The sequence below is a fragment of the Caretta caretta genome, chromosome 2 (assembly GCF_965140235.1).
Source record: "Caretta caretta isolate rCarCar2 chromosome 2, rCarCar1.hap1, whole genome shotgun sequence".
In the NCBI taxonomy this organism is placed as follows: Eukaryota; Metazoa; Chordata; order Testudines; family Cheloniidae; genus Caretta; species Caretta caretta.
This window is the reverse complement of record NC_134207.1, coordinates 17,851,903-17,875,169: the sequence shown is the minus strand read 5'-3', so window position 1 is coordinate 17,875,169 and position 23,267 is coordinate 17,851,903. Positions and strand designations below refer to the sequence as shown.

The following is a 23,267-nucleotide window of genomic DNA, read 5'->3' as shown; positions in this document are numbered from 1 at the left end:
AAGGGTCTAAATTCTGTGTTTTAACTATCGCAAAGGAAGAGAAGATCAGCAGAAAAGGGCAAAGCTCTCAGTGAAATGCAAATATATTTGATAATTCGTTAACCCCCTCCCCCGCAACAACACAGAACACTTTTTTAAAAATGTGAATAAGTAACTGGATTTTCATTTACATTATAGGCAGCAAAGTTCAGATCCAGATCCTGACTGAACTTCTTCAAAGAGCCAGGATATTCCAATCAGAGGTTTTAATTCATGCCTTTTTTATTTTTATGGCAGGAGATCAAATGAACACAGTGTGAGACCTTCACCTGGCAGAAATCAACGCAGGTCCATTGAAATCAGTAGAGTTACTCAAATTAAAACCAGCTGAAGAGCTGGCCTGTCAAATCCCTGAAAGCTCTTGTTAGGGCAGCTACCAAAATCACCTTGGAATTTGAGTGGGAGAAAATGCAAGAAGGTAAGCGAATGATACAATTTAAATGTTCAGTTATTGAACAACCTGACTGGACTGGAAACTGCAAAAGTGGAAAAGTAATAGCTGTAAATACTGCATGAGCAGACAAACCCTCATTCTCCATTGTCTTGTAGTCTCCTGTGCAAACCCAGTATAATCTGAGAAAAATCCATTACTGAGGTGAGTGGCGAATTCTGATATGTTAACATTTTACACCTACCTACGATGCTTTGCACAAAGGTAAGTGACTAGACAAGATGCGGCTGTCCCTTTCACAAAACATTAAAATGGGGGGGGGGATTAGCCACTCAACCATTCTATGGTACAAAGCAATCTGAGCTGAAGAATTTTAGAAAATTAATAATATTTTTGATTCTCACAAATGAGCTGCTGATCCATAGCTCTCTTACTGAGACCCCTTCATACAGGTTTTCTACTATATCTTGTCTCTAGTCAGATGATTCTGTGTAATACTATCCCATAATGTTGCCTAGTGGCTAGAACATTGCACAGGGAATCAGGAGTTCTGGGTTCCACTCATGGCTCTGCCATTGGCCTGCTGGGTGACCCTGGGTAAGTCACTTCCCTTTTCTGTGCCTCAGTTTCCCATCTGTAAAATAAGGATAATACTACTTCCTTCCTTGGTCGACATTTTGAGATCTACAATGGAAAAGTGCTATATAAGCACTAGAAATTATTATTGCTCCAACCTCAAAAATGTTAGCTAGCAACTCTTAACGAGGAGTCAGATGCCAAGGTATATTTCTGTATCTAGCAAATAGAGGCAGTCATTTCAGTGTCTCGTACTCACAGAACCAGATCTTTCTCTCAGTAACACCAAGACAAATCTGGAGTGATTCCACCTACCTCAGTGGAGATGCTCTGGATTTGCACTGGGTGAACTGAGACCAGAATCTGGTCCAAAACATTTTGAGCAGACTTTCGGTCTGCAGTTAACTCTGGAGTTCTCTGCAACAGATGGTGATGTGGACTACAGGCCCTTTACATTGTCAAATATAAATGAAGCCCCTTTACACCTATGCACGCTACATGGACATTGAGTTTGAGAATGCAGGAGCAAGTGAGCATTATGCACCTGCTGCTCTCCAGCCAGAACAGGTGGGCAGGGTGTGGGCAGAACATTGCCACTGTCCTTCAAATAGGCCAAACATCTGAGATTAATTTTCAAACAAGCATCTTTGTCCATTCTCCCACACTGCCCCACCCACATGGGAATAGCTTCCTGGGAACATCTACAAACCCACATCCTGGTCCTCCTTCAGATCCCTTCTTCAAACTCTCCTTTATTGTGATGCATACCCCAAACTTGCTAATGGTGGGCCCATCATGCTGACTAGTACTGTTTTCTTGTACTCCCCCTTCTCTCTTTGTCTATATCCATTGTTGTCTCCTGTCTTACACTTAAATTGTCAGCTCTTTAGCACAGGGACCATCTTTTTGTTCTGTTTATACAGTGCCTCACACAGGGAACACCTGGTTCATGGGGCTCCTAGGAGTTGCAGCAATACAGAACTAATAGCGGAGCTGGCCCCAGGGGTTCTGTAATTTACTGTTGGCATAGGCCTGTAGCAAATCACTACTTCCCCCTTCCCCAGAAGAAAGGGAGAAGCAGGAAGGGAGCTGTGCCTTGGAGAGGAACAATGCCTCTTAGGTATATTCCTGCGGTAACACTGCTTGATGAGGCTTGGGCCGAAAAGGCCACAGTCTAACTCTCAGTGCAGGCAGCTTTTATGAAATCAGTACAAAATGCAATCCATAAAGTACTTTTCTGTCTCCTTTTGAAACATTGATCTTATTTATTTACACTTACATTTAGGGCTTTATTATTAGGAATCAGGAAATGTTTTAGTTCTTAATTCAGAAATGGCTTCTCTAGAGGTTTCTGGGCCCCCGCTTTCCAAATCTGTTTTTGTTCTGGTTGCCTCCTAGCTGCATGAGTTCCCGGTACGTATCTGAGACTGTACAGCAACAAGAAAAAAAAAACAACAACAACAGAATAACCAAATGTACAGATGGCTATAAGTAGATATGAGGGAGAGTAAAAATAACCCAGCCCCGTGACAAGAGTGAGCCACATTCTGGCCAGCATGGGGAAGGTGATTTAACCATGCCCCTCCCCACAAAAGGGGGGGTTTAACCATGCCCCTCTCCACTCTGCAAAAGCAATCTAAATGTCTGGCTTTATTCTGGCTTGAAAATGTAGCCAATGCAATGATGCCTTCTAGGGTCTGCAGACAGGATCCAGAGAGAGAGGAACAGTTGCTGATAGAGCTAGGGAGTCCTTAAAGCCTGATCACAAAAGGAGATGGGGGGGGGGTTCCAGACTATTTTGGAGGAGGGGGCTGGATGCCCCATTGGGCTCTGTGAGATAGGCTCTGCCTTGGACTCAGGGGCTGCACTCTTCCTTGCTGCTTTTTTACTCCAGAAGTGACATCAGGGAGGGAAGGGGGCATTCTCCCAAGCACCATTCATTCATGACACCAAAAATGAGTCACTCACTGTTGATTGTACAAACAATGGTAATGTGAGTGTTCTGATCAGCAGTGAAATAGTTCACAATGTTGACATTCCTATTAGCATCACTGAGTTAGGGACTGGGGCAGATCACACTTCCCAGAGCTATTGTTACAGGGTGTCTGTAAAAATGAAAGCTGAGATTCTGGGGGAAAAGATGGCATCATCAAAAACGTACACGATTGCCCATCGGGTACAATCTGATCCAATTATAGTTCTGATACAAATAGAATTCAAAATAGGAAAGGTGTGTTATAAAACCACAAAAAAACCCTCTGGAACTCAGGACCAAGTGCAGTATCTGAAACTACCATTTAGTCATTTGTGTTTGATTGACTGCCTTTTCAGTTGATAGAGTCCCTTTAAACCATTTGCCCAAACTGCACCTACTCTTCCTGCCGACGCTACTGCACATGCCATTTGTTCAGCAAGAATTTAATGAAACGACAAGAACAAAATTGCCAATCAATATATCGTAATAAACTGCTTGTCACTGTAGCATTGTCTTGTGGCTGTAGACCGAGATTGGCGTAACTAGAACACTGGGCAATGGCAGAGCCTTGGGAAGACAAAACTATCCAGTGAGAGAACTTTTTGAAGTTTGACATCTGATGTCTCGTGACCTCTTGGACCCATGCCAGAGGCACTAAATCCAAGAGCTTCTAGACAGCCCCGCCGCCGCCTGCACCCAAACTGTGGGGATGTTTTTTAATCAAACGCTCTAGGGCAGAAAATGCAGCATAGTAAATTTTATGCTTTTTGTCATTGTGTTTCTGTGAGTCAATGATTTAACTGGGACATGGAGAAACTATGGCCAATGGCAATCGGGAACCTGGTCGGATGAGGTTGTCGCAGCCAGATCAATGAGATTTGAGGTTTGTTTGTTTTTCCCAGTTGACTCTTCAGTTTCCGTTGCAGGAAAGGAAATGTAGCTAGGAAAACAATTACCACTGCAGGCTAGAAAATACTCATGTATTTCTGCAGGTACTTCTGCTTTGGTACCTCTGCTTTAAGGTATATTCTGGGTTTTTTTTAAGTATTTATTGTCTGATTGCTACAGGTCACACCCTTTTTTTGAAAATAAAATCAGGAGGAATAAAAGAAATAAGGACGGTGAGCCCAAGTCCTCCACAGGTATAAAATCAGCATAGCAACTCCATTTAAAGCCATTTGCACCAATTTATGCCACCTGAGGTGATGACCCTGCAAGAATAAATAGAGCTCTCTAGTCCCCAGAACAGCTTTATTTAAACATCTCCTTTAGTATTTCATAACTCTGAAAGCAACCTTGGCTTCAACGTTTTGCAAACCTCTGGCCCAAATATCACCAAAAACTTCAGCTGGGACCTTACCAAGATCCTGTCTTGCTCTATGTGACGATAAGAGAGACTATGTTGGTGGGGTTTTTTTTGGTTTTTTTTGTAAAATCACGTGTCTGCCTCAAGTCACTGGCCAACGTTTCTTTTCTCCTTGCTGTTGTGCAATGTACTGTTATCCTGGTTATCTGCTTGACTGCTCCCAGCTGCCCCACAAATATTTGAGTTTTGTAGATTTTTAAGGCCAGTAGGCCCAATGTGATGATCTAATCTGAACTCCCGGGTAGCACAGGACGGCCATAGAATTTTACCAAGTGGTTTCTGTATCAACTCCATAACGTTTACTTGCACCACTGAGCTCAAACAGAATTCATTTCTTACTGGTACACTGTACCAGCTAAGGGGCGGGGGGGGGCACATGACCCCCCCACGTGACTCGTCCCGTGACCCTGCCCTGTCCCTAGCTTGGGGCCCTGCGCTTTCCCCCTCCCCATGATCCATCCCACGTCACCTGTGGTGGGGAGCACTCCCAGTGGGTGGGCACAGCACAGCTGCTGTGTGAGCTGCTAAGAGAAGAGGAGGGTTTGCTTTCTGGAACAATAGCCAGTTCACAGTCACACCTGCTTTAGGAATTGCCAGCAGAAGAGCTTCAAACCAGCTCCCTCTGACAGCTGAGAATATTTTTTTTTCAGAAACACTGGCAACCGAACCCCACGCCGGCAGCTCTTTCAGCGCGGCTGTACCGTCCCCAGCCCCGCCCCCAGCCCTGCCATGCAGCTGCATCTCCTGAGTCCCGTCTGGGGTCTGTACAGCAGCCCCACCAGAGGACAGGGCTGTGGGGACGAAGCTGGGCGTGGTATAGCTGCGCTGAAGAAGCTGCCGGCGTGGGGTTCTGCTTCTTTCACCGCTGCGGTTCCCGGCAGAGCCCTGAGGTTCTGGGATCTGCTGGGAACCGCAGCGGCGAAAGGAACAAAACGTGGGACCGCCAGGTGGCCCCACGCTGGCAGCTCATCCGGCGCAGCTGTACCACTCCCAGCCCTGTCCTGCAGTAGGGCTGCTGTACAAACCCCGGACAGGAGACACAGGCATGCAGCTGCATGGAAGAGCTGGGGGTGCCGCCCAGTGGATCCACATTCTGTTCCTCCTGTGTCTTTCCGGTATGCCCTACTGGCTATAAATATCTTCCTGGTATGCCATACCGGACCGTACCATCCTGCTTGCATCACTGGTTGAGCTAGAGCATATCTTTCTAGAAAGACATCCAGTCTTTAAAGACTTCCAATGATGGAGAAACCCATCACATCCCTGGGTGAATTGTTGCAGGGGTTCATTACCCTCCGTGTAAATAAAATAACTGGGTTTGGATTGTTCCTACTTCAGCTTTCAACCACAGGATCTCATTATGACTTTGCGTGCTAGATTAAAGAGCCCTCTACTATCAGAAATCTCCCCCCCAGATACGTAATTATAGACTGTGATCTAGTCACCACTTAACCTTCTCTTTGTTAAGCCACATGGATTGCACTTCTTTGGTCTCTTCCTACAAGGCAGTTTTTCCAGACCTGGGATGAACTAATTTTTAGCTCAGCATTGAGTTTTTATTTGTCTGCCAGAATGAGGCCTGCGATAGAATAGTCCTGAGTAGGGTTTTGTGCTTTTGTATTAGAAAAATGATCATCTACAATGTTTAGAAACTCCAAGGCAGTTTACTAGTGTGAGTCCTCTAGCATACCTCTCCCAGACTGAAAGCATGTTTTAAGTAATGAATGAAATGCCTCCTGGCAAAAGGCTAAAACTTTCAGAGTGGATGACTAAAAGTCAGGCATTGAAATCCTTATCTAGGTATAGGGTTGCCAGGCGTCTGGTTTTTGACTGGAATACCCAGTCGGCAGCGCAGTGGGGGCCCAAGGTTAAGGCAGGCTCCTTACCTGCCCTAGCTCTGCACGACTCCCAGAAGTGGCCGCCGGGTCCCTGCAGCCCCTAGGCGCTGGTGCGGCCAGGTCCTGGGAGGGTCCATGTGCTGCACCAGCTCTGCAGCTCCCATTGGCCAGGAACTGTGACCAATGGGAGCAGGGGGGCGGTGCCTTTGGGCACAAAGGCAACCCACACTGTGCAGAGCCGCCAGGCTGCCCATGTGCCGAGAGGCCACAGGGACCTGCTGGTCGCTTCCTCGGAGCCGCAGTAAGCACCGCCGGGACCCCGCCTCCCAACCCCCGGCCCCAGCCAGCCCAGAGTCCCCTCCTGTGCCCCAAACCACTCATCCTCTGCTGCACCCCAGAGCCCACACTCCCAGCTGGAGCCCTCACCCCTTCCCACACCTCAACCCACTCCTGTGCCCAAAACCCTGCATCCCTGGTCCCACCCCCAGCAGGATCCCTCACCCTGCACCCCAACCCCAGCCCAGAGACCCCTGTAGCACCCCAAACCCTTCATCCTTGGCCCCACCCCAGAGCCCACACCCTCAGCCGGAGCCCACAACCCCTCCCACACTGTGAACCCCTCAGCCCCAGCTCGGAGCTGCCTCCTGCATCCCGAACCCCTCAGCCCCACCCCAGAACCTGCACCCAAAGCCCATGCCCCAACCCCCAGCCCAGTGAAAATGAGTGAGGGTGGGAAAGAGTGAGCGACGGGGCGGAGGAGAGGGGGATGGAGCGAGCGGGGGGCAAGGCCTCGGAGAAGGGGTGGGGCAGGGGTGTTCAGTTCTCTGTGATTAGAAAGTTGTCAACCCTATCCAGGTATCTAAATGAATAGTCTGATGTTCTAGGTGCACAGTGCACAGTGAAATCAAGTGAGGCCAACGGAGGCTGAGAGTCCTCAGGATCTCTCAAAATGAGGCCCATTTATTTTGCTATCTATCTTTAGGCACCCAAAATTTGAAACTTTGGCCTCCGTTTGAACTGGGCTTATAATAATGGCATTACAAAGCTCTTTAGAACTTACATGGTCTATTTTATAGATGGAAGATGTTATTAACATTTAATATCTCTAATAATAAACTGCCTCAGTAGGATTATAATTGCACATAAAAAGCATATACCTATCAACCGACATAACACAGACCATAGGCACAGTATGGACCTATTTGGTGCCCAGTGGTTTCACAACAATTAGTGGAGCAGCAATGCACATAGCTTTTTAGATGCTGTAGAAAAGACAGCCATGGGCTGCCGCACTGGTCCTAGGCACTGCAAATTGCAAGAATTCCAGTACTTAAATATACCACCTGTTGTCACAGGATTCCAAGGCACTTTACCAACAGGACAGTTATGTAGGAATTACTTCCCTCACAAATTGCCACAGCTATCACTAGGATGCAAAATAACTGCTGTTTAACAGTGCACAGTGCCACCACCCCGCAGTTGAGGGCAGGATATTAAGAAAAAGACCAGATTGCAGGCACTGAAGCTAATTGTCCAGCTACTGAGGGAAGTTACAAAGCGAGATTACGATGTTACTGGGTAAGATTCCCCAGCTGCAATTTTGAAGTCAATGGAGTCAGGCTGATTTATACCAGCTGAGGATCTGCGCCATGTGTTGAAGTCAGGAGTCTAATTTACAAAATAATAACGCTGGCTTTTCACCAGCAGATATCAAAGTGGTTCACAATCTTTAATTTTCATCAGCACCACCCCTGTGAGGTAAGGCATTGCTTTTATCCCCATTAGGAACTGGGGCACAGAGAGGCCAAATGACTTGCCAAAGGTCACACAGGAAGTCTGTGGCAGAGCAGGGAATCGAGCCTAAGTCCTAGGCTAGTGCCCTATGCACTGGACTGTTCTTCCCTTTTTGCAAGCAAAATATAAACTAGAAACATTCTCTCTCAACACTAAGGTTACTCACCTGCTCCTCCTCAAATCCCTAAACGTGCTTCAGTGACCCCATCTTCTCATGCCTCCTGACTTTCCATAACCCCATCATTATTCCCTATTACTTTCCTCTGGCTCTCTTTCCTCCGAGTACACACATGCTCCAGCCCCCGCTCTTCTTCAGAGTCAATCCTTGACCCCCACCTGCCTCTCAAACTACTGTCCAATCTCTCCCATATTGATCAGACATAGTCTTCAATCACTGCCTTGGGTTTCTCCATCCTGTACTCTCTCCTATCTGCCTCTTCAGTATGTAGCCTGGATAAGTTTAGGGTGCAAAGTACACCAATCACAAGTAACAGGTTCTTTACTCTTGCAACTATGTAAGAGATTGAGATTGGTGAAACACACAAATAGAAACAAATCCAAGCATAAGTATAATTATACAAAAGCAGATACATATAACAAAACACCCCCTGGATCGTGCACACGTAGAACCTTAGGCTGGTACAAGATAAAGCAATCCCACAATGCTGACATACCTACACCCTTGTAGACACTCGTAACAGCAAAGACAGAAACAAAAAGAAGAGGGCTTGTTCATACTCAGGCTTCTGCTATTTGGCCATCCCTGGTGCCCAACTAAAGATGGGTCTGACAACCTTTTTGTACATCCTTTTCCATTCCCACCACATGCCACACAGGATCATATCTAATCAAGTCTCCGCCCCAGTTCACATTTTGTCCTCTGGGAGACCAATTTTAGGGTTCCAGTTGTCGATATGTGGTATTCTGGTTGACCATAATTATGTTTGATAGTTAACCCAATCGTTTGTGTCAGTCCCTTTCCTAGTAGTTTCAATACATCCGTGCAGTTAGCTCTTACTGCAAAAAGTCCCTGAGATTCTACCATGTGTTTTTGTGGTTTATCGATTTATCACAAACTGCAACACTAAACTGCCACAAGATATATACTGCTAATTTCTAGGCCTCACACTAAACCCTTAACATTTAATGCCTAAGACCTATAGGCAAGCCTATTTTAATACAAATATTTGGTTCTTCTACTTGCTGTTACAGCTTCAGTAACTTCCATTATTATTTTACGAATGGTGTCCTTAGCCTCCGTTTGCCAGAAGCTGGGAATGAGTGACAGGGGATGGATCACCTGATGATTACCTGTTCTGTTCATTCCCTCAGGGGCATCTGGCATTGGCCGCTGTCGGAAGACAAGATACTGGGCTAGATGGACCCTTGGTCTGACCTAGTAGGGACATTCTTATGTTCTTACCCCCAAACTAGGGCCTTCCAAGATCAGACCAGGAGCCAACAGGAGACAGTCACCCCCTTGTTGGAGTGATAATTATGATAATTACCACAACACCATATTAATTAGTCATGACCTAATTTGGGTTTTACCGTGTTGTTTTTGAAAATAGGAACTGCAGTACTGACTATTGTCATAATTATAAAAGGAAGGGTAACCATCTTTCTGTATACAGTGCTATAAAATCCCCCCTGGCCAGAGGCAACATCCTGTTACCTGTAAAGGGTTAAGAAGCTCAGCTAACCTGGCTGGCACCTGACCCAAAGGACCAATAAGGGAACAAGATACTTTCAAATCTTGGGGGGAAAGGCTTTTGTTTGTGCTCTTTGTTTACGTGGTTGTTCTCTCTTGGGACTGAGAGAGGCCAGACAGAAATCCATCTTCTTCAACCCATCCTAATCCAAGTCTCCAATATTGCAACCAGTATAGGTAAGCCAGGCAAGGCGGATTAGTTCCTCTTTTGTTTTATGTGAATTTTCCCTGTGTTAAGAGGGAGGTTTATTCCTGTTTTTTGTAACTTTAAGGTTTTGCCCAGAGAGGGATCCTCTGTGTTTTGAATCCGAATACCCTGTAAAGTATTTTCCATCCCGATTTTACAGAGATGATTCTTTTACCTTCTCTTTATTTAAAATTCTTCTTTTAAGAACCTGATTGATTTTTTTCATTGTTCTTAAGATCCAAGGGTTTGGGTCTGTGTTCACCTGTACAAATTGGTGAGGGATTATTATCAAGCCTTCCCCAGGAAAGGGGGTGTAGGGTTTGGGGGGATATTTTGGGGGAAGACGTCTCCAAGTGGGCTCTTTCCCTGTTCTTTGTTTAAAACGCTTGGTAGCGGCAGCATACTGTTCAAGGCCAAGGCAAAGTTTGTACTTTGGGGAAGTTTTTAACCTAAACTGGTAAGAATAAGCTTAGGGGGTCTTTCATGCGGGTCCCCACATCTGTACCCTAGAGTTCAGAGTGGGGAAGGAACCCTGACAACTATCGTTCTTAACGAGGGTGTTATAACAAAAGTTTGGAACAGTGACAGGACACCCTAATTTACTGTCTTTGGTTAGTTGCTATGCAATACTGTCCATTCACACCCTAAGTTACTGTTTCCGATGGCATGTTCCTTTTTATTAACTGTACTGGGTTTGACAAGATGGTAGACTCTGACCAACTCTGAAAGTCATACATCTCCATCTAGCCACACAAAGGCAGAGGGGACATGTGCAGGGTCACGTGCCTCCCTCCCCCAAATTTGCTGCTTGGCTTATACTGATCATTCTCAGGAACATTCTCACCCCACTGCAACTGCTGAAGCCAGTTGTCCTCACTCTGCCTCCCCCACTATTGGCAGGCATGGGTTGTCTCCGCACACTGGAGCGATTATCTCAAACACACCTGTATACATGCTGGTAGCCATTTACAGAGCACCAGGTGGTATGCAAGGATCTCCATGTTTGGGTGTTCCACGGTAAGGCAAATTCAGACATTCTTTGAAGTTGTCTTCTTCGAGTTAACCTACTGAATAGACAGAAGCCAATCAGTGAAACACATCTTTGTCTGGATAAAACACTAGTAAAAAAGCAGTGAACGATACGTACAGGGAAATAGGCATAGTACTGTTCCCACTTAAATAACAGGAGTTCTGATGAGGGGATATTGTCACAAATCCAAGGCTTTGCATAATATTAAGAGAGAGTTTCTTGCAAATAGCAAGTCATCTAATTCCATCCTGCTCTAGTTTCAGAGAACATTTTGGGCAATATCAATTTCATAACTGTTTGTCTCTAATAAAATTAGGCGTTTGTCCGAGTTTTAAATCCTTTAGGAGTGTAGTAACTCTAAGACACATTCACCATAAACTAAATAAACAGTTGTTACCTCTATGCTAGCCATTTCTCCAACCCGTTGCTGATAGGCTAAACCTTTATCCACAAGGAGTATGGAGTAGACGGCTGCTACCTCTGAAATGCAGTACTTTTCATTATATTTTAATGTGAACATTTCAAAGCAATTGGACATGCATGAACTGCACACTATTTATTAATTAAAATACATTAATGCCAGGTATTTGTGAGACCACTTGCCAGTTCAGATAACAAGGTGGGGTATTTTCTTTCCATTTGATTGATTATAGTTTCGGAGTTTACTGTGGGCTTCTTATCTTTACCTGGAACGATGGGTACCTTGTACCATCACGTATTACATAACAGCCTGTTTCCTTTCACTTTTTTCCAATTGAATACCCATTCATTAATAACCAGATGTGCGCACAGGAGCATTATGCATTACCAATACAGTCTCATTAGTTCAAGTTACTTTGTCCCATTCTCTGGTTACAACATTTCCTTTGGTCTGGGACCTTCCATTCTGTAATTCTATCACAGTTGTCTTGTGCTGACATCACGACACTGGAAAATGGCGTTTGCATCCTGCCCACGTAACGGTGACATAAAGAGCTGAGTCTCTGCTGATGTGGAATTGGACGTCCATACCAAGGGGAACATCAGTATTGACTGGGACCGTAAGGCCCTCCTATTCAAACGAGTGGCAAACAAGATGTCTCAGTCCATCTTAAATCACTGAGGATAGTCATAAAGAGGAACAGCTCTAACCGCCATCTGGGATTTTTATTTGGCCTTTGCAGTGGCACTTGACACCTGTGGGGACAGATCTTTTTCCTAGTTCAACTTTAATTGATTTGCATGGTGAATTGTTTGTCCAATGTTTTTGTCTGTCTTTTATACAATTCTTAGATTAGGAACTAGGTCTCTCAGATAGGAGAGACTGGTACAATAGTGACAGGCTGGCCCACAAATGTGTAAGAGCATGACCATATCACGCCCCCTAGTGCTCCTTCTTTGCCAGTTCGGCATATCGTGTAGAACTTGGGGTTTCTGCAACAGCTTTAATCACCATTAGCAGAATCTGCCTATAATTAACAAGGCAAGCCACCTTAGCATATCAATCATAAGTTGATCCAAGGTGGATCTCTCAAGCCCAGATCAAGGGTCCATAAGTGGGATTACTCTGGTCAGAAGTTACACGTCCATAAGGATTTTAAGTCCACCCATTTGTATGACTGAAATTGTAGAGCCAGGTTTTCCCATCCTTCCTTGTGTTTGAGTAGCCCCTTACTCACCTTGCTTTCGGTGGTGCTACTCACTGCAAGTCTGGCCCTTACTCAGACTGCCTAGCATTTGTTTGAGCGAGTAGGTGTGATGTCTGACATCTTGGCCAACAATGGGGATTGAACGGGTGACCTTCAGAGCTAAAAGGGTGAGTCTCTGCAACTTCAGATAAAAAAGACGCATTCTGTACTGGGGGCTGTAAAAGACTCACATTCCCTATGGAGGGGGCACAGGGCATATGAAAAAGATTCCTTAAAGCTCTCCAGGGTTATTAGTCTCTGCCTGCTATACCATCAGGGGATTCATGAAATTTAAATAACCTTTGCATGAAGGCAGATTTAACCTGTAGGTATAATACAGAGTAAAAGGACAGCATGGAACTACTTTGCCCCAGGAAGAAACTGCAGTTCAGTGTCACAGTCTTTCCCCGGCTCCCTAAGAAATTACTGCAGCCCTTGAAAGGGTGCTGTGTACTCTGACCAGAGTGTGGGGGAGAAGGAGATGAAGCCAAAGCTCTGCCTGCTTGCTTGTGGAGGAATTATCTGAAGAGCAGGGGCTGTGTTCTGTAGAATAAGCAAGGAGATGAATGTATACCTCACCACTTTTACTCTCCTGCATTGATCCTCAAAGGTATTTAGGCACCTAACCCCCACTGATTTGATTTGAAACCAATGGGAGTTAGGTGCCTAAATACCTCTGAGGATCTGGATCAAGGCAACCAGAGATCTAGAGAAGCACAATATGGGACAGATTCTGCCACTTTTATGCATGAGGAATAGCACTTTAATTCAAGTGAGATTACTCTCCAAGTATGGCCCTACTCACGATGAGTATGGGTGGTAGAAACTGGCCTGCATTGTCATGGGTTCTTTCTGCCATCCTTATTCCCAATGAGGGGTAGTTTCTACTATGGCTAGCCCCAATTAAATCACTGGGGGCACTCGCAGAATTGGGCCCTAAACTACCACAGTTTGGGATTGTAATAGAGCCACATCCTCTGTCTCAGAGAGCAGGAGTCTGAAGCTTGTCAGCGTTTCCTTTCGTCATGAAGAAAGTGTCAGCTGAGGGTTGTGGCATCCTGTGTTTGCCCGCTTGGGGTCACACAAAGGTTTAATTGACATTTGTCCAGGCTAATCAGATTAGAAGAGATCCCTGGGGCCTAGAAAGCAGTCAAATCAGTGCTACTTCTTAAGAGACTTAAAATAGGCAATGATATTAGAGAGCAGTTGGTCTGATAGTTGCAGGTAGGGTGACCAGACAGCAAATGTGAAAAATTGGGATGGGGGTGGGGACGGGGGTGGGGGAGGGGGTAATCGGTGCCTATATAAGACAAAGCCCCAAATATTGGGACTGTCCCTATAAAATCGGGACATCTGGTTACCCTAGTTGCAGGACATTGTTTTATGACAGAAAATGGGCACGCATCAATACTTCCGAGGGCAGTGAAGGCCATGATAGGTGACTGGAGGAGGGACTCTCCATGCAGATACCTTAGCAGAATTCTTCCCATGTGGCCCAGTCGGGGACAGGGCTTTGTTGCCCCTCAGAATAGGCCGTTGTGCCCACGGTCTCACTGGAGGCCAGCAATCTGTACAGAAGCCCTGTGTTGCGGCACCAGCATTAACCCTTGATGGCATCCCTGTCCCAGAACCCTGACAGTGCAGCCCTATCCAGGGCTGCCTCCAGGGTGGATCATATAGTCTTCCTAAAATCTGCTGGGAAGGAGGAGAGAAATAAGGTGTGTGTGTGTGGTGTTTAGATGCTGCTTGTAATTATTAGAACTGGGAGCACGGGCTGTTGGGAGTCTGAAAGGACAGGAAGGAGTGGGGGGGGAGGGGGGTTGAGGAGGCTGAGTGAGAGCTACCGAGGGTGCAGCAGCAGCTTGTTAAAGAGGTTTCCACTTTAAAAATAAAGTCTTGTTCAAGTTTATTAGTACCTCGCCTGGTTGTTACAACATTCTGGCGACGAGGATGGATCTTCTGCCTCTGAACCCACCTGCACCCTTTCTGCAAAGCCCAGGTGAGCCTCCAATTGCTTTTACTGCCTAGTTCCATATGTTTGAGACTTATCTGCTTGCAATCAGTGCTACAGAGATTTCTGAAGTAAGAAAGCATGCTCTGCTAATCCACTGCCTTGGAGCAGAAGGGCAGCATATATTTTACACTTTTCCCCTTGCAGATGATAAGTATGAGACTGCACTCACTGCATTAAAGAACTTTTTTGTGCCAAAAGTGAATGTAGTAGCTAATTGCTACAGATTTTGCCTGCGTGAGCAGAAAACAGGGGAGACTGTAATGCAGTTTATTGCTTCCCTGAGGAGTCTGATTGTAACTTTTGGCTTTGGGAATATGGCAGATGAGATAATTAGAGACCAGCTCATTGAGAAAACAACCATGCTTCGTGTAAGAGAACGCTTACTTCTACTTACTACTTAGAGCAACTTACACTAGAAAAAGCAATAACCATTGCTACTCAGATTGAGTCAGCTACAGCTGAAGCCAAAATAATGAGCAAGGATACAGGAGGCACAGTTCAGTCTGTGACTCCTTTCCAGAAAAGTTCACTATCGCTGCAGACAAATGATTCCAAGAGAAAAACAGTTGAACAGAACCAAGCAAAGTCTAAGGCTTTCAGAGACGAGCGACGGGGTGCTAAGGAACCAAAGTTTGAGTGTGGTTCCTTCATTAGAATACGAAAATCTGGAATTTTACATAAAGGGGACCATAAATTCACAGCTCCTCTTAAAATCATAGAGAAGAAGGGACCTTACTGCTATCGACTTTCTGATGGGTGGGTATGGAATGTTTCTTATCTTGCATGTGCCTATGCACCAAGAGGAGATTATGCCAACACCCAGTCTGCATTGGATGACTTCACCGTAGTAGCAACACAACAAGACATTGCACTGGAACCGGGGCCGGGTCTTGAGAGATGGCCTGTCACTCAAGATGACCACCTGTCTGGACTAGAGACACTGAAAACACTGTAGATACTACATAACATAGTAATATTTCTGCCAACAGTATAGTGTCTTGTTTCATATTTGTTCCTGTGGTTAGAACAACAATGTTTATTTTAATTGGGAGAGTTTCTTAAGGGAGGAGGGAATGTGGTGTTAAGATGCTGTTTTCAATTATTAGAACTGGGAGCACTGGCTGCTGGGAGTCTGAAAGGACAGGAAACAGGAAGCGGGGGGGGGGGTAGTTGAGGAGGCGGAGTGACAGCCACCGAAGGTGCAGCAGCAGCTTGGAAAAGAGATTTCCACTTTTTAAAAATAAAGTCCTGTTGAAGTTTGTTAGTACCTTGCCTGGTTGTTACAACAGTGTGTACAACACTTGACTCATCCACCCTTCTTCCGAGCCAGCTCAGTCTCTTCTCTTTCCCACTGTAGGGGTCTCAAAACACCACTGCAGAGAACTCAAGGATTTGGGGCAAGATTTTTTCAGAAGAGCTCATGTCATATTTAGGCTCCTCGGTATGTGTCTAGATTGTTGAAAGTGCAAAGCCTGTTGGGTGTTGAACTCTTTGGAAACTCTCTCACTATCAACATTTATTTTCATTTTCCATCACATTGCCCACGCAGCTTGTTTGGGTGTGTCTGAAGTTCTAGCAGTCCTCTCTGGCCCTAGCTAACCTAAACATAGGACCAAGTACAGAACCTTAAGAACCCACTGTTAACCTTCTGCCATGATTAAAATTGGCCATTTAATCCTAGTCTTTAACTTTTCTCCTGGCCAGGTTTTCATCCATGTCAATACTTTGTCTCTCACATGAGGACAACTTAGCTCCTTCAGTAGCCTCTTGTGTGGGACCTTGTTTAAGACCTGCTGGAAATTTAAATATATTGTTTACTGATTCTCCTTTACCCACAATGCTATTTACACCTTCAAAGAATTCTAAGATTAGTAAAACACAATTTTACTTTGCAAAAAATATGCTAGCTAGTCCCACCCTGTTGTTATTACTATGTTAAGTGATGCTGAGGCAATGACATGTAGAATTCTATTACACTCCCCTTCTTCATACACCTTTGTTGTATCACAGGACAGAGTTCTGTCTTTTCAGGACGTTTTTTAGAAAGCATTACACAGAGTTAAACCTCAGGGCTATTGTGACAGAGATGGCAATTTTCTGCAATATCCTTGAAAAACCTTGTTGAATTAAAAGTTTAAATAACAATCCAATGTTATTAAAAATGCAAAGTTTGATGCATTATTGTGGAATTGTATGGAATGTCTGGGTGGGGGGGGGGAGGGGAGAGATGTGATCAGTATAAACCCTGATAAGTGTTATGAGCTTCAGAGGACTATTTGAAACAACATGCCAGACATGAATAAATTTATGGGACAAAGTTAGGTGGGCTTCCCAGGAAATCTCTAGGGGGCAGTGTATGCAAATGTACCCCTTCTCTGATTATGCAGGAACGTAACCTTCTGAGGCTTCGCCCTGAGGAGGGGACTTTTGTCTGCTGATTACCTTTTCCCTGGATCCCAAGATCAAAGACCAAACTGTATAAAGGAGTGACTCACAGACCTCTAGGTGCTCTTGTTCTGAGCAAAAGTTATCAACTTTTGACCACAGAAAACTCCTTGCTTTGAAGGACTGACTTCTACCAGAGCCCTTGTTGGAGTATGGGTGATCTCTGGTAAGCTTATGGGTTCTTTTATTGTTTTTAATATGTTTCCTCTGTAATGCTTTCCTCTTAGGAATAAATGTGCTTGCTTAGAAAGGGCGGTGTGGTAACTTAACTGTGGGCAGTCATACTGTTTATGGCCTGTGAGGAGAAAGAAAAAGCAGACCTGGTTAGGCAGTCTGACTTACTTGGAAATTCACAGAGTAGGCATTTGAACCAACAATATACAGGTGAAAGCCTTTGAAATCTCTCATGGTGCCTTGGCTGTATCTGATATTGCTTTGTAGTGATTGGCCCAGAGACAGAATAAAGAAACTACTGCTAGGAATTGCTAAAAAGGGTCCCCGTTAGCTCAAGTGCAGATGGGTCTATTCTAGCAATTAAAGGTTCTAATCCTGACTCCCTCATGCATATGACTATGCAGTAATAGTGCCTGTTGATTACAGCATGTGGATTTATTTCATTGTTACAAATTCCCTGAATCATCCACTCCTCCTTTGTAGTTCAATTTTATTTCGGTTTTACAGGTAGCATTTGATTTTAAAAAAATCACATAATTTATGTCCTAAGGTACAGTTTCCTGTCAAAATATTCGTAGTTGGTTATGTATGGGATATGACTGAAAAAAAAGCTAGGCATGCCTGGGCCTTTGTTATAAATACGTGTCTAGAAAAGTTGCTAATTTTCAGTCTTCAGCTTATTATTGTTTTCACATAGAGTACTTGGAGAATTTCCAAATGCATACATGAAATTTAATCTGTCAGGAACTGCAAATAATGGGAAATTTCTTTAGCAATCAATATTTTATTTCACACAGGTTTACCTTGCACTCAGATAATTGGCCAATCCACAGATTAATTTAGCAACACTATAATATGGATGGTATTATCTGAAATCCATTAAATTTTACATGAGAGCAAAGAAATCAAATAATTATGAAAACTGGAAATTCAATATATTTTCAAATATATGAATATTAATAAAATATGTGTTCATTGTATCTTTTCAGCTCTTTCATTTCCGATGAGGATGTTTCTGACAGTAAACCGCCACCCAGAAACATACAGTTTTGATGTGCTATTACTAGTTATTAAATATTAATGACAGTTAATTTTATTGTGTCTATGAGGAAGTGCCCATTGTTCTGGCTGAACAGGGAATAGATTCTTTGAAATATATTCTATTGTAATCAAAGGTTCCTTATCATAGCTTTTACAGTCCATTCTCCCTTTGCACTTCTTTCATTCACTTCTTTCTTTCACTGCACCCAACCCACACTTGTTGCATAACTACTCAGGAGATTCAGGCTTCTGCAAGGATTTACAGTCCTTCAGGGCTGCCTCCAAATCTCAAGTCTTGTAGCAGAGTGCCATGGACACTGTTGGCACAGCCAGGAACAGGATGTTTAATACAGAAATGAGGCCTAGATTCATAGAGCCCAAGGACAGAAAAGACCATTGTGATCATGTAGTCAGACCTACTGTATAGAACAGGTCATAGAACTTCCCCACAATAATTCGTGGAGCAGATCTTTTAGAAGAACATCCAATCTTGATTTATAAATTGTCATTGATGGAGAATCCACCATGACCATTGGTAAGTTGTTCCAGTGGTTAATTACTCCCATTGTTAAAAATTTACTCTTTATTTCCAGTCTGAATAGCTTCAACTTCCAGTCATTGAGTCATGTTATACTTTTCTGTGCTAGATTGAAGAACCCATTATTAAAATATTTGTTCCCCACGTGTATACTTATCAGCTGTAATCAGGTCACCTCTTAACTTTCTCTTTGTTAAGCTAAATAACAATAGACTCAAGGATGTTTTATAACTCTTTAATCATTCTCGTGGCTTTTATTTGAACCATTTCCAGTTTATCAACATCTTTCTTGAATTGTGGACACCAGAACTGGACACAGTATTCCAGCAGAGGTCTCACCAGTTCCAAATACAGAGGTAAAATAACCTCTCTAATCCTACTCAAGATTCCCTGGTTTATGCATCCCAGGATAGTATCATTCATTTTGGCCACAGTGTTGCACTGATCATCAGCTGATTATCTACCCATGACCCCCAAATCTTTTTCAAAGTCACTGCTTCCCAGGATAGACTCCCACATCCTGTAAGTATGGCCTAGATTCTTTATTCCAAGAAGTATACATTTACATTTAGCCATATTAAAATGCACATTATTTGCTTGTGCCCAGCTTACCGAGTGATCCAGATTGTTCTGTATCCGTGGCGTGTTCTCTTAATTATTTACAACTCCCCAGTTTGTGTGCCATCTGCAAACTTTACTGTTGCTGAGCTTATATTTTCTTCAAAGTCATTAATTCAAATGTTAAACAGTGTAGTGCCAAGAACCAATCCCTGTGGGACCTCACTAGAATCACACCTGTTTGAAAGGGATTCCCTATTAACAATTATGTTTTGAGACCTATCTGTCAGCCACTTTTTAATGTGTGACATGTTAATTTAATATAAGAACATAAGAATGGCCATAGTGGGTCAGACCAAAGGTCCATCCAGCCCAGTATCCTGTCTGCCGACAGTGGCCAATGCCAGGTGCCCTAGGGGGAATGAACCTAACAGGTAATGATCAAGTGATCTCTCCTGCCATCCATCTCCACCCTCTGACAAACAGGGGATGAGGACACCATTCCTTACCCATCCTGGCTAATAGCCATTAATGGACTTAACCTCCATGAATTTATCCTGTTCTCTTTTAAACCCTGTTATAGTTCTAGCCTTCACAACCTCCTCAGGCAAGGAGTTCCACAGGTTGACTCTGAACTGAGTGAAGAAGAACATCCTTTTATTTGTTTTAAACCTGCTACCCATTAATTTCATTTGGTGGCCCCTAGTTCTTATATTATGGGAATAAGTAAATAACTTTTCCGTATTCACTTTCTCCACACCACTCATGATTTTATATACCTCTATCATATCACCCCTTAGTCTCCTCTTTTCCAAGCTGAAAAGTCCTAGCGTCTTTAATCTCTCTTCATATGGGACCCGTTCCAAACCCCTAATCATTTTAGTTGCCCTTTTTGGAACCTTTTCTAAAGCCAGTATATCTTTTTTGAGATGAGGGGACCACATCTGTATGCAGTATTCAAGATGTGAGCATACTATGGATCTATATAAGGGCAATAAGATATTCTCTGTTTTATTCTCTATACCTTTTTTAATGATTCCTAACATCCCGATTGCTTTTTTGACTGCCGCTGCACAGTGCTTGGACGTCTTTAGAGAACTATCCACAATGACTCCAAGATCTTTCTCCTGATTAGTTGTAGCTAAGTTAGCCCCCATCATATTGTATGTATAGTTGGGGTTATTTTTGCCAATGTGCATTACTTTACATTTATCCACATTAAATTTCATTTGCCATTTTGTTGCCCAATCACTTAGTTTTGTGAGATCTTTTTGAAGTTCTTCCCAGTCTGCTTTGGTCTTAACTATCTTCAGCAGTTTAGTATCGTCTGTTAACTTTGCCACCTCGCTCTTTACCCCTTTCTCCAGATCATTTATGAATAAGTTGAATAGGATTAATCCTAGGACTGACCCTTGGTTACACCACTAGTTACCCCGCTCCATTCTGAAAATTTACCATTTATTCCTACCCTTTGTTCCCTGTCTTTTAACCAGTTCTCAATTGATGAAAGGATCTTTCCTCTTATCCCATGACAACTTAATTTACGTAAGAGACTTTGGTGAGGGACTTTCTGGGAATCTAAGTATACTATGTCCACTGGATCCCCCTTGTCCGCATGTTTGACCCCCACAAAGAACTCTAATAGATTAGTAAGACACAATCTCCCTTTACAGAAACCATGTTGACTTTTGTGCAACAATTTATGTTCTTCTATGTGTCTGACAATTTTATTCTTTACTATTGTTTCAACTAATTTGCCCGGTACTGACATTGCCAGGATCAATTCTAGAGCCCTTCTTAATTATTGGCATTACATTAGCTATCTTCTAGTCATTGGGTACAGTATCTGATTTAAAGGACAGGTTACAAACTAAAGTTCATAATTCCGCAATTTCACATTTGAGTTCTTTCAGAACTCTTGGGTGAATGCCATCTGGTCTTGGTGACTTGTTACTGTTAAGTTTCTCAATTCCAAAACTTCCTCTAGTGACACTTCAATCTGTGACAATTCCTCAGATTTGTCACCTACAAAAGACAGCTCAGGTTTGGGAATCTTCCTAACATCCTCAGCCATGAAGACTGATGCAAATAATTCATTTAGTTTCTCCGCGATGACTTTATCGTCTTTTAAGTGCTCCCTGTGTATCTCGATCGTCCAGGGGCCCCACTGGTTGTTTAGCAGGCTTCCTGCTTCTGATGTACTTAAAGAACTTTTTGTTACCTTTTGAGTTTTTGGCTAGCTGTTCTTCACACTCCTTTTTTGCTTTTCTTATTACATTTTTACATTTAATTTGTCAGTGTTTATGCTCTTTTCTATTTACCTCACTAGGATTTGACTTCCACTTTTTAAAAGATGCCTTTTTATCTTTTCACTGCTTCTTTTACATGGTTGTTAAGCCACGGTGGCTCTTTTTTAGTTCTTTTACTGTGTTTTTTAATTTGGGATATACATTTAAGTTGAGCCTCTATTATGGTGTCTTTGAAAAGTGTCCATGCAGCTTGCAGGGATTTCACTCTAGTCACTATACCTTTTAATTTCTGTTTAACTAACCTCCTCATTTTTGCATAGTTCCCCTTTCTGAAATTAAATGCCACAGTGTTGGGCTGTTGAGGTGTTCTTTCCATCACAGGAATGTTAAATGTTATTATATTATGGTCACCATTTCCAAGAGGTCCTGTTACAGTTACTTCTTGGACCAGATCCTGCGCTGCACTCAGGACTAGATCAAGAGTTGCCTCTTTCCTTGTGGGTTCCTGTACCAGCTGCTCCAAGAAGCAGTCATTTAAAGTATTGAGAAATTTTGTCTCTGCATTTCATCCTGAGGTGACATGTACCCAGTCAATATGGGGATAACTGAAATCCCCCACTATTATTGAGTTTTTTATTTTGATAGCCTCTCTAACTCCCTTAGCATTTCATCGTCACTATCACTGTCTGGTCAGGTGGTCGATAATAGATCCCTACTGTTATTCTTATTAGAGCATGGAATTACTATCCATAGAGATTCTATGGAACATGCGGATTCATTTAAGATTTTCATTTCATTTGATTCTACATTTTCTTTCACATATAGTGCCACTTCCCCCCCACCCCCCGGACGACCTGTTCTGTCCTTCCGATATATTTTGTACCCCAGAATGACTGTGTCCCATTGATTTGTCCTCACTCCACCAGGTTTTTGTGATGCCTATTATATCAATATCCTCCTTTAACATGAGGCACTCTAGTTCACCCATCTTATTAGAGACTTCTAGCATTTGTGTACGTGCACTTTAAAAACTTGTCACTGTTTATTTGTCTTCCCTTTTCTGATGTGTCAGATTCTTTATGTGAATGTTTCTCGTCTGATCTGGCCCATACTTTATCCTCTTCCATCCCCTCCTCCTGACTAAACCTTAGAGAATCTCTATCAATAGACTCTCCTCTAAGAGAGGGAATCCACATGCGCCTCTGCAGCAGTCGGCTTTCCCCCATCTCTTTGTTTAAAAACTGCTCTGCAACCTTTTTAATGTGAAGTGCCAGCCATCCTTCCTGTACAGGCTCTCCCTATCCCAAAAGTTTCCCCAGTTCCTAATAAATCTAAACCCCTCCTCTCTACACCATCGTCTCATCCATACATTGAGACTCTGAAGCTTTGCCTGCCTACCTGGCCCTGCGCGTGGAACTGGTAGCATTTCTGAGGGCCACCCTAGAGGTCCTGGATTTCAGTCTCTTTCCTAGCAGCCTAAATTTGGCCTCCAGGATGTCTCCCCTACCCTTCCCGATGTCATTGGTACCTGCATGTACCACAACCATCGGCTCCTCCCCAGCACTACATAGAAGTCTATCTAGATGCCTCAAGAGAACTGCAACCTTCGCACCAGGCAGGCAACTCACCATACAGTTCTCCCGGTCATCACAAACCCAGCTATCTATGTTTCTA

At 43.6% G+C, this 23,267-nt stretch overlaps 1 long non-coding RNA gene across 1 annotated transcript; it reads left to right on the top strand.

Moving 5' to 3' along the window:
* Nucleotides 1–285: 285 nt before the first annotated feature.
* Nucleotides 286–17,183, top strand: LOC125631004 (uncharacterized). Its single transcript, XR_007354859.2, has 3 exons — nt 286–457; nt 15,946–16,029; nt 16,976–17,183. It is a non-coding gene; the product is annotated as an uncharacterized LOC125631004 (long non-coding RNA).
* Nucleotides 17,184–23,267: the final 6,084 nt, after the last annotated feature.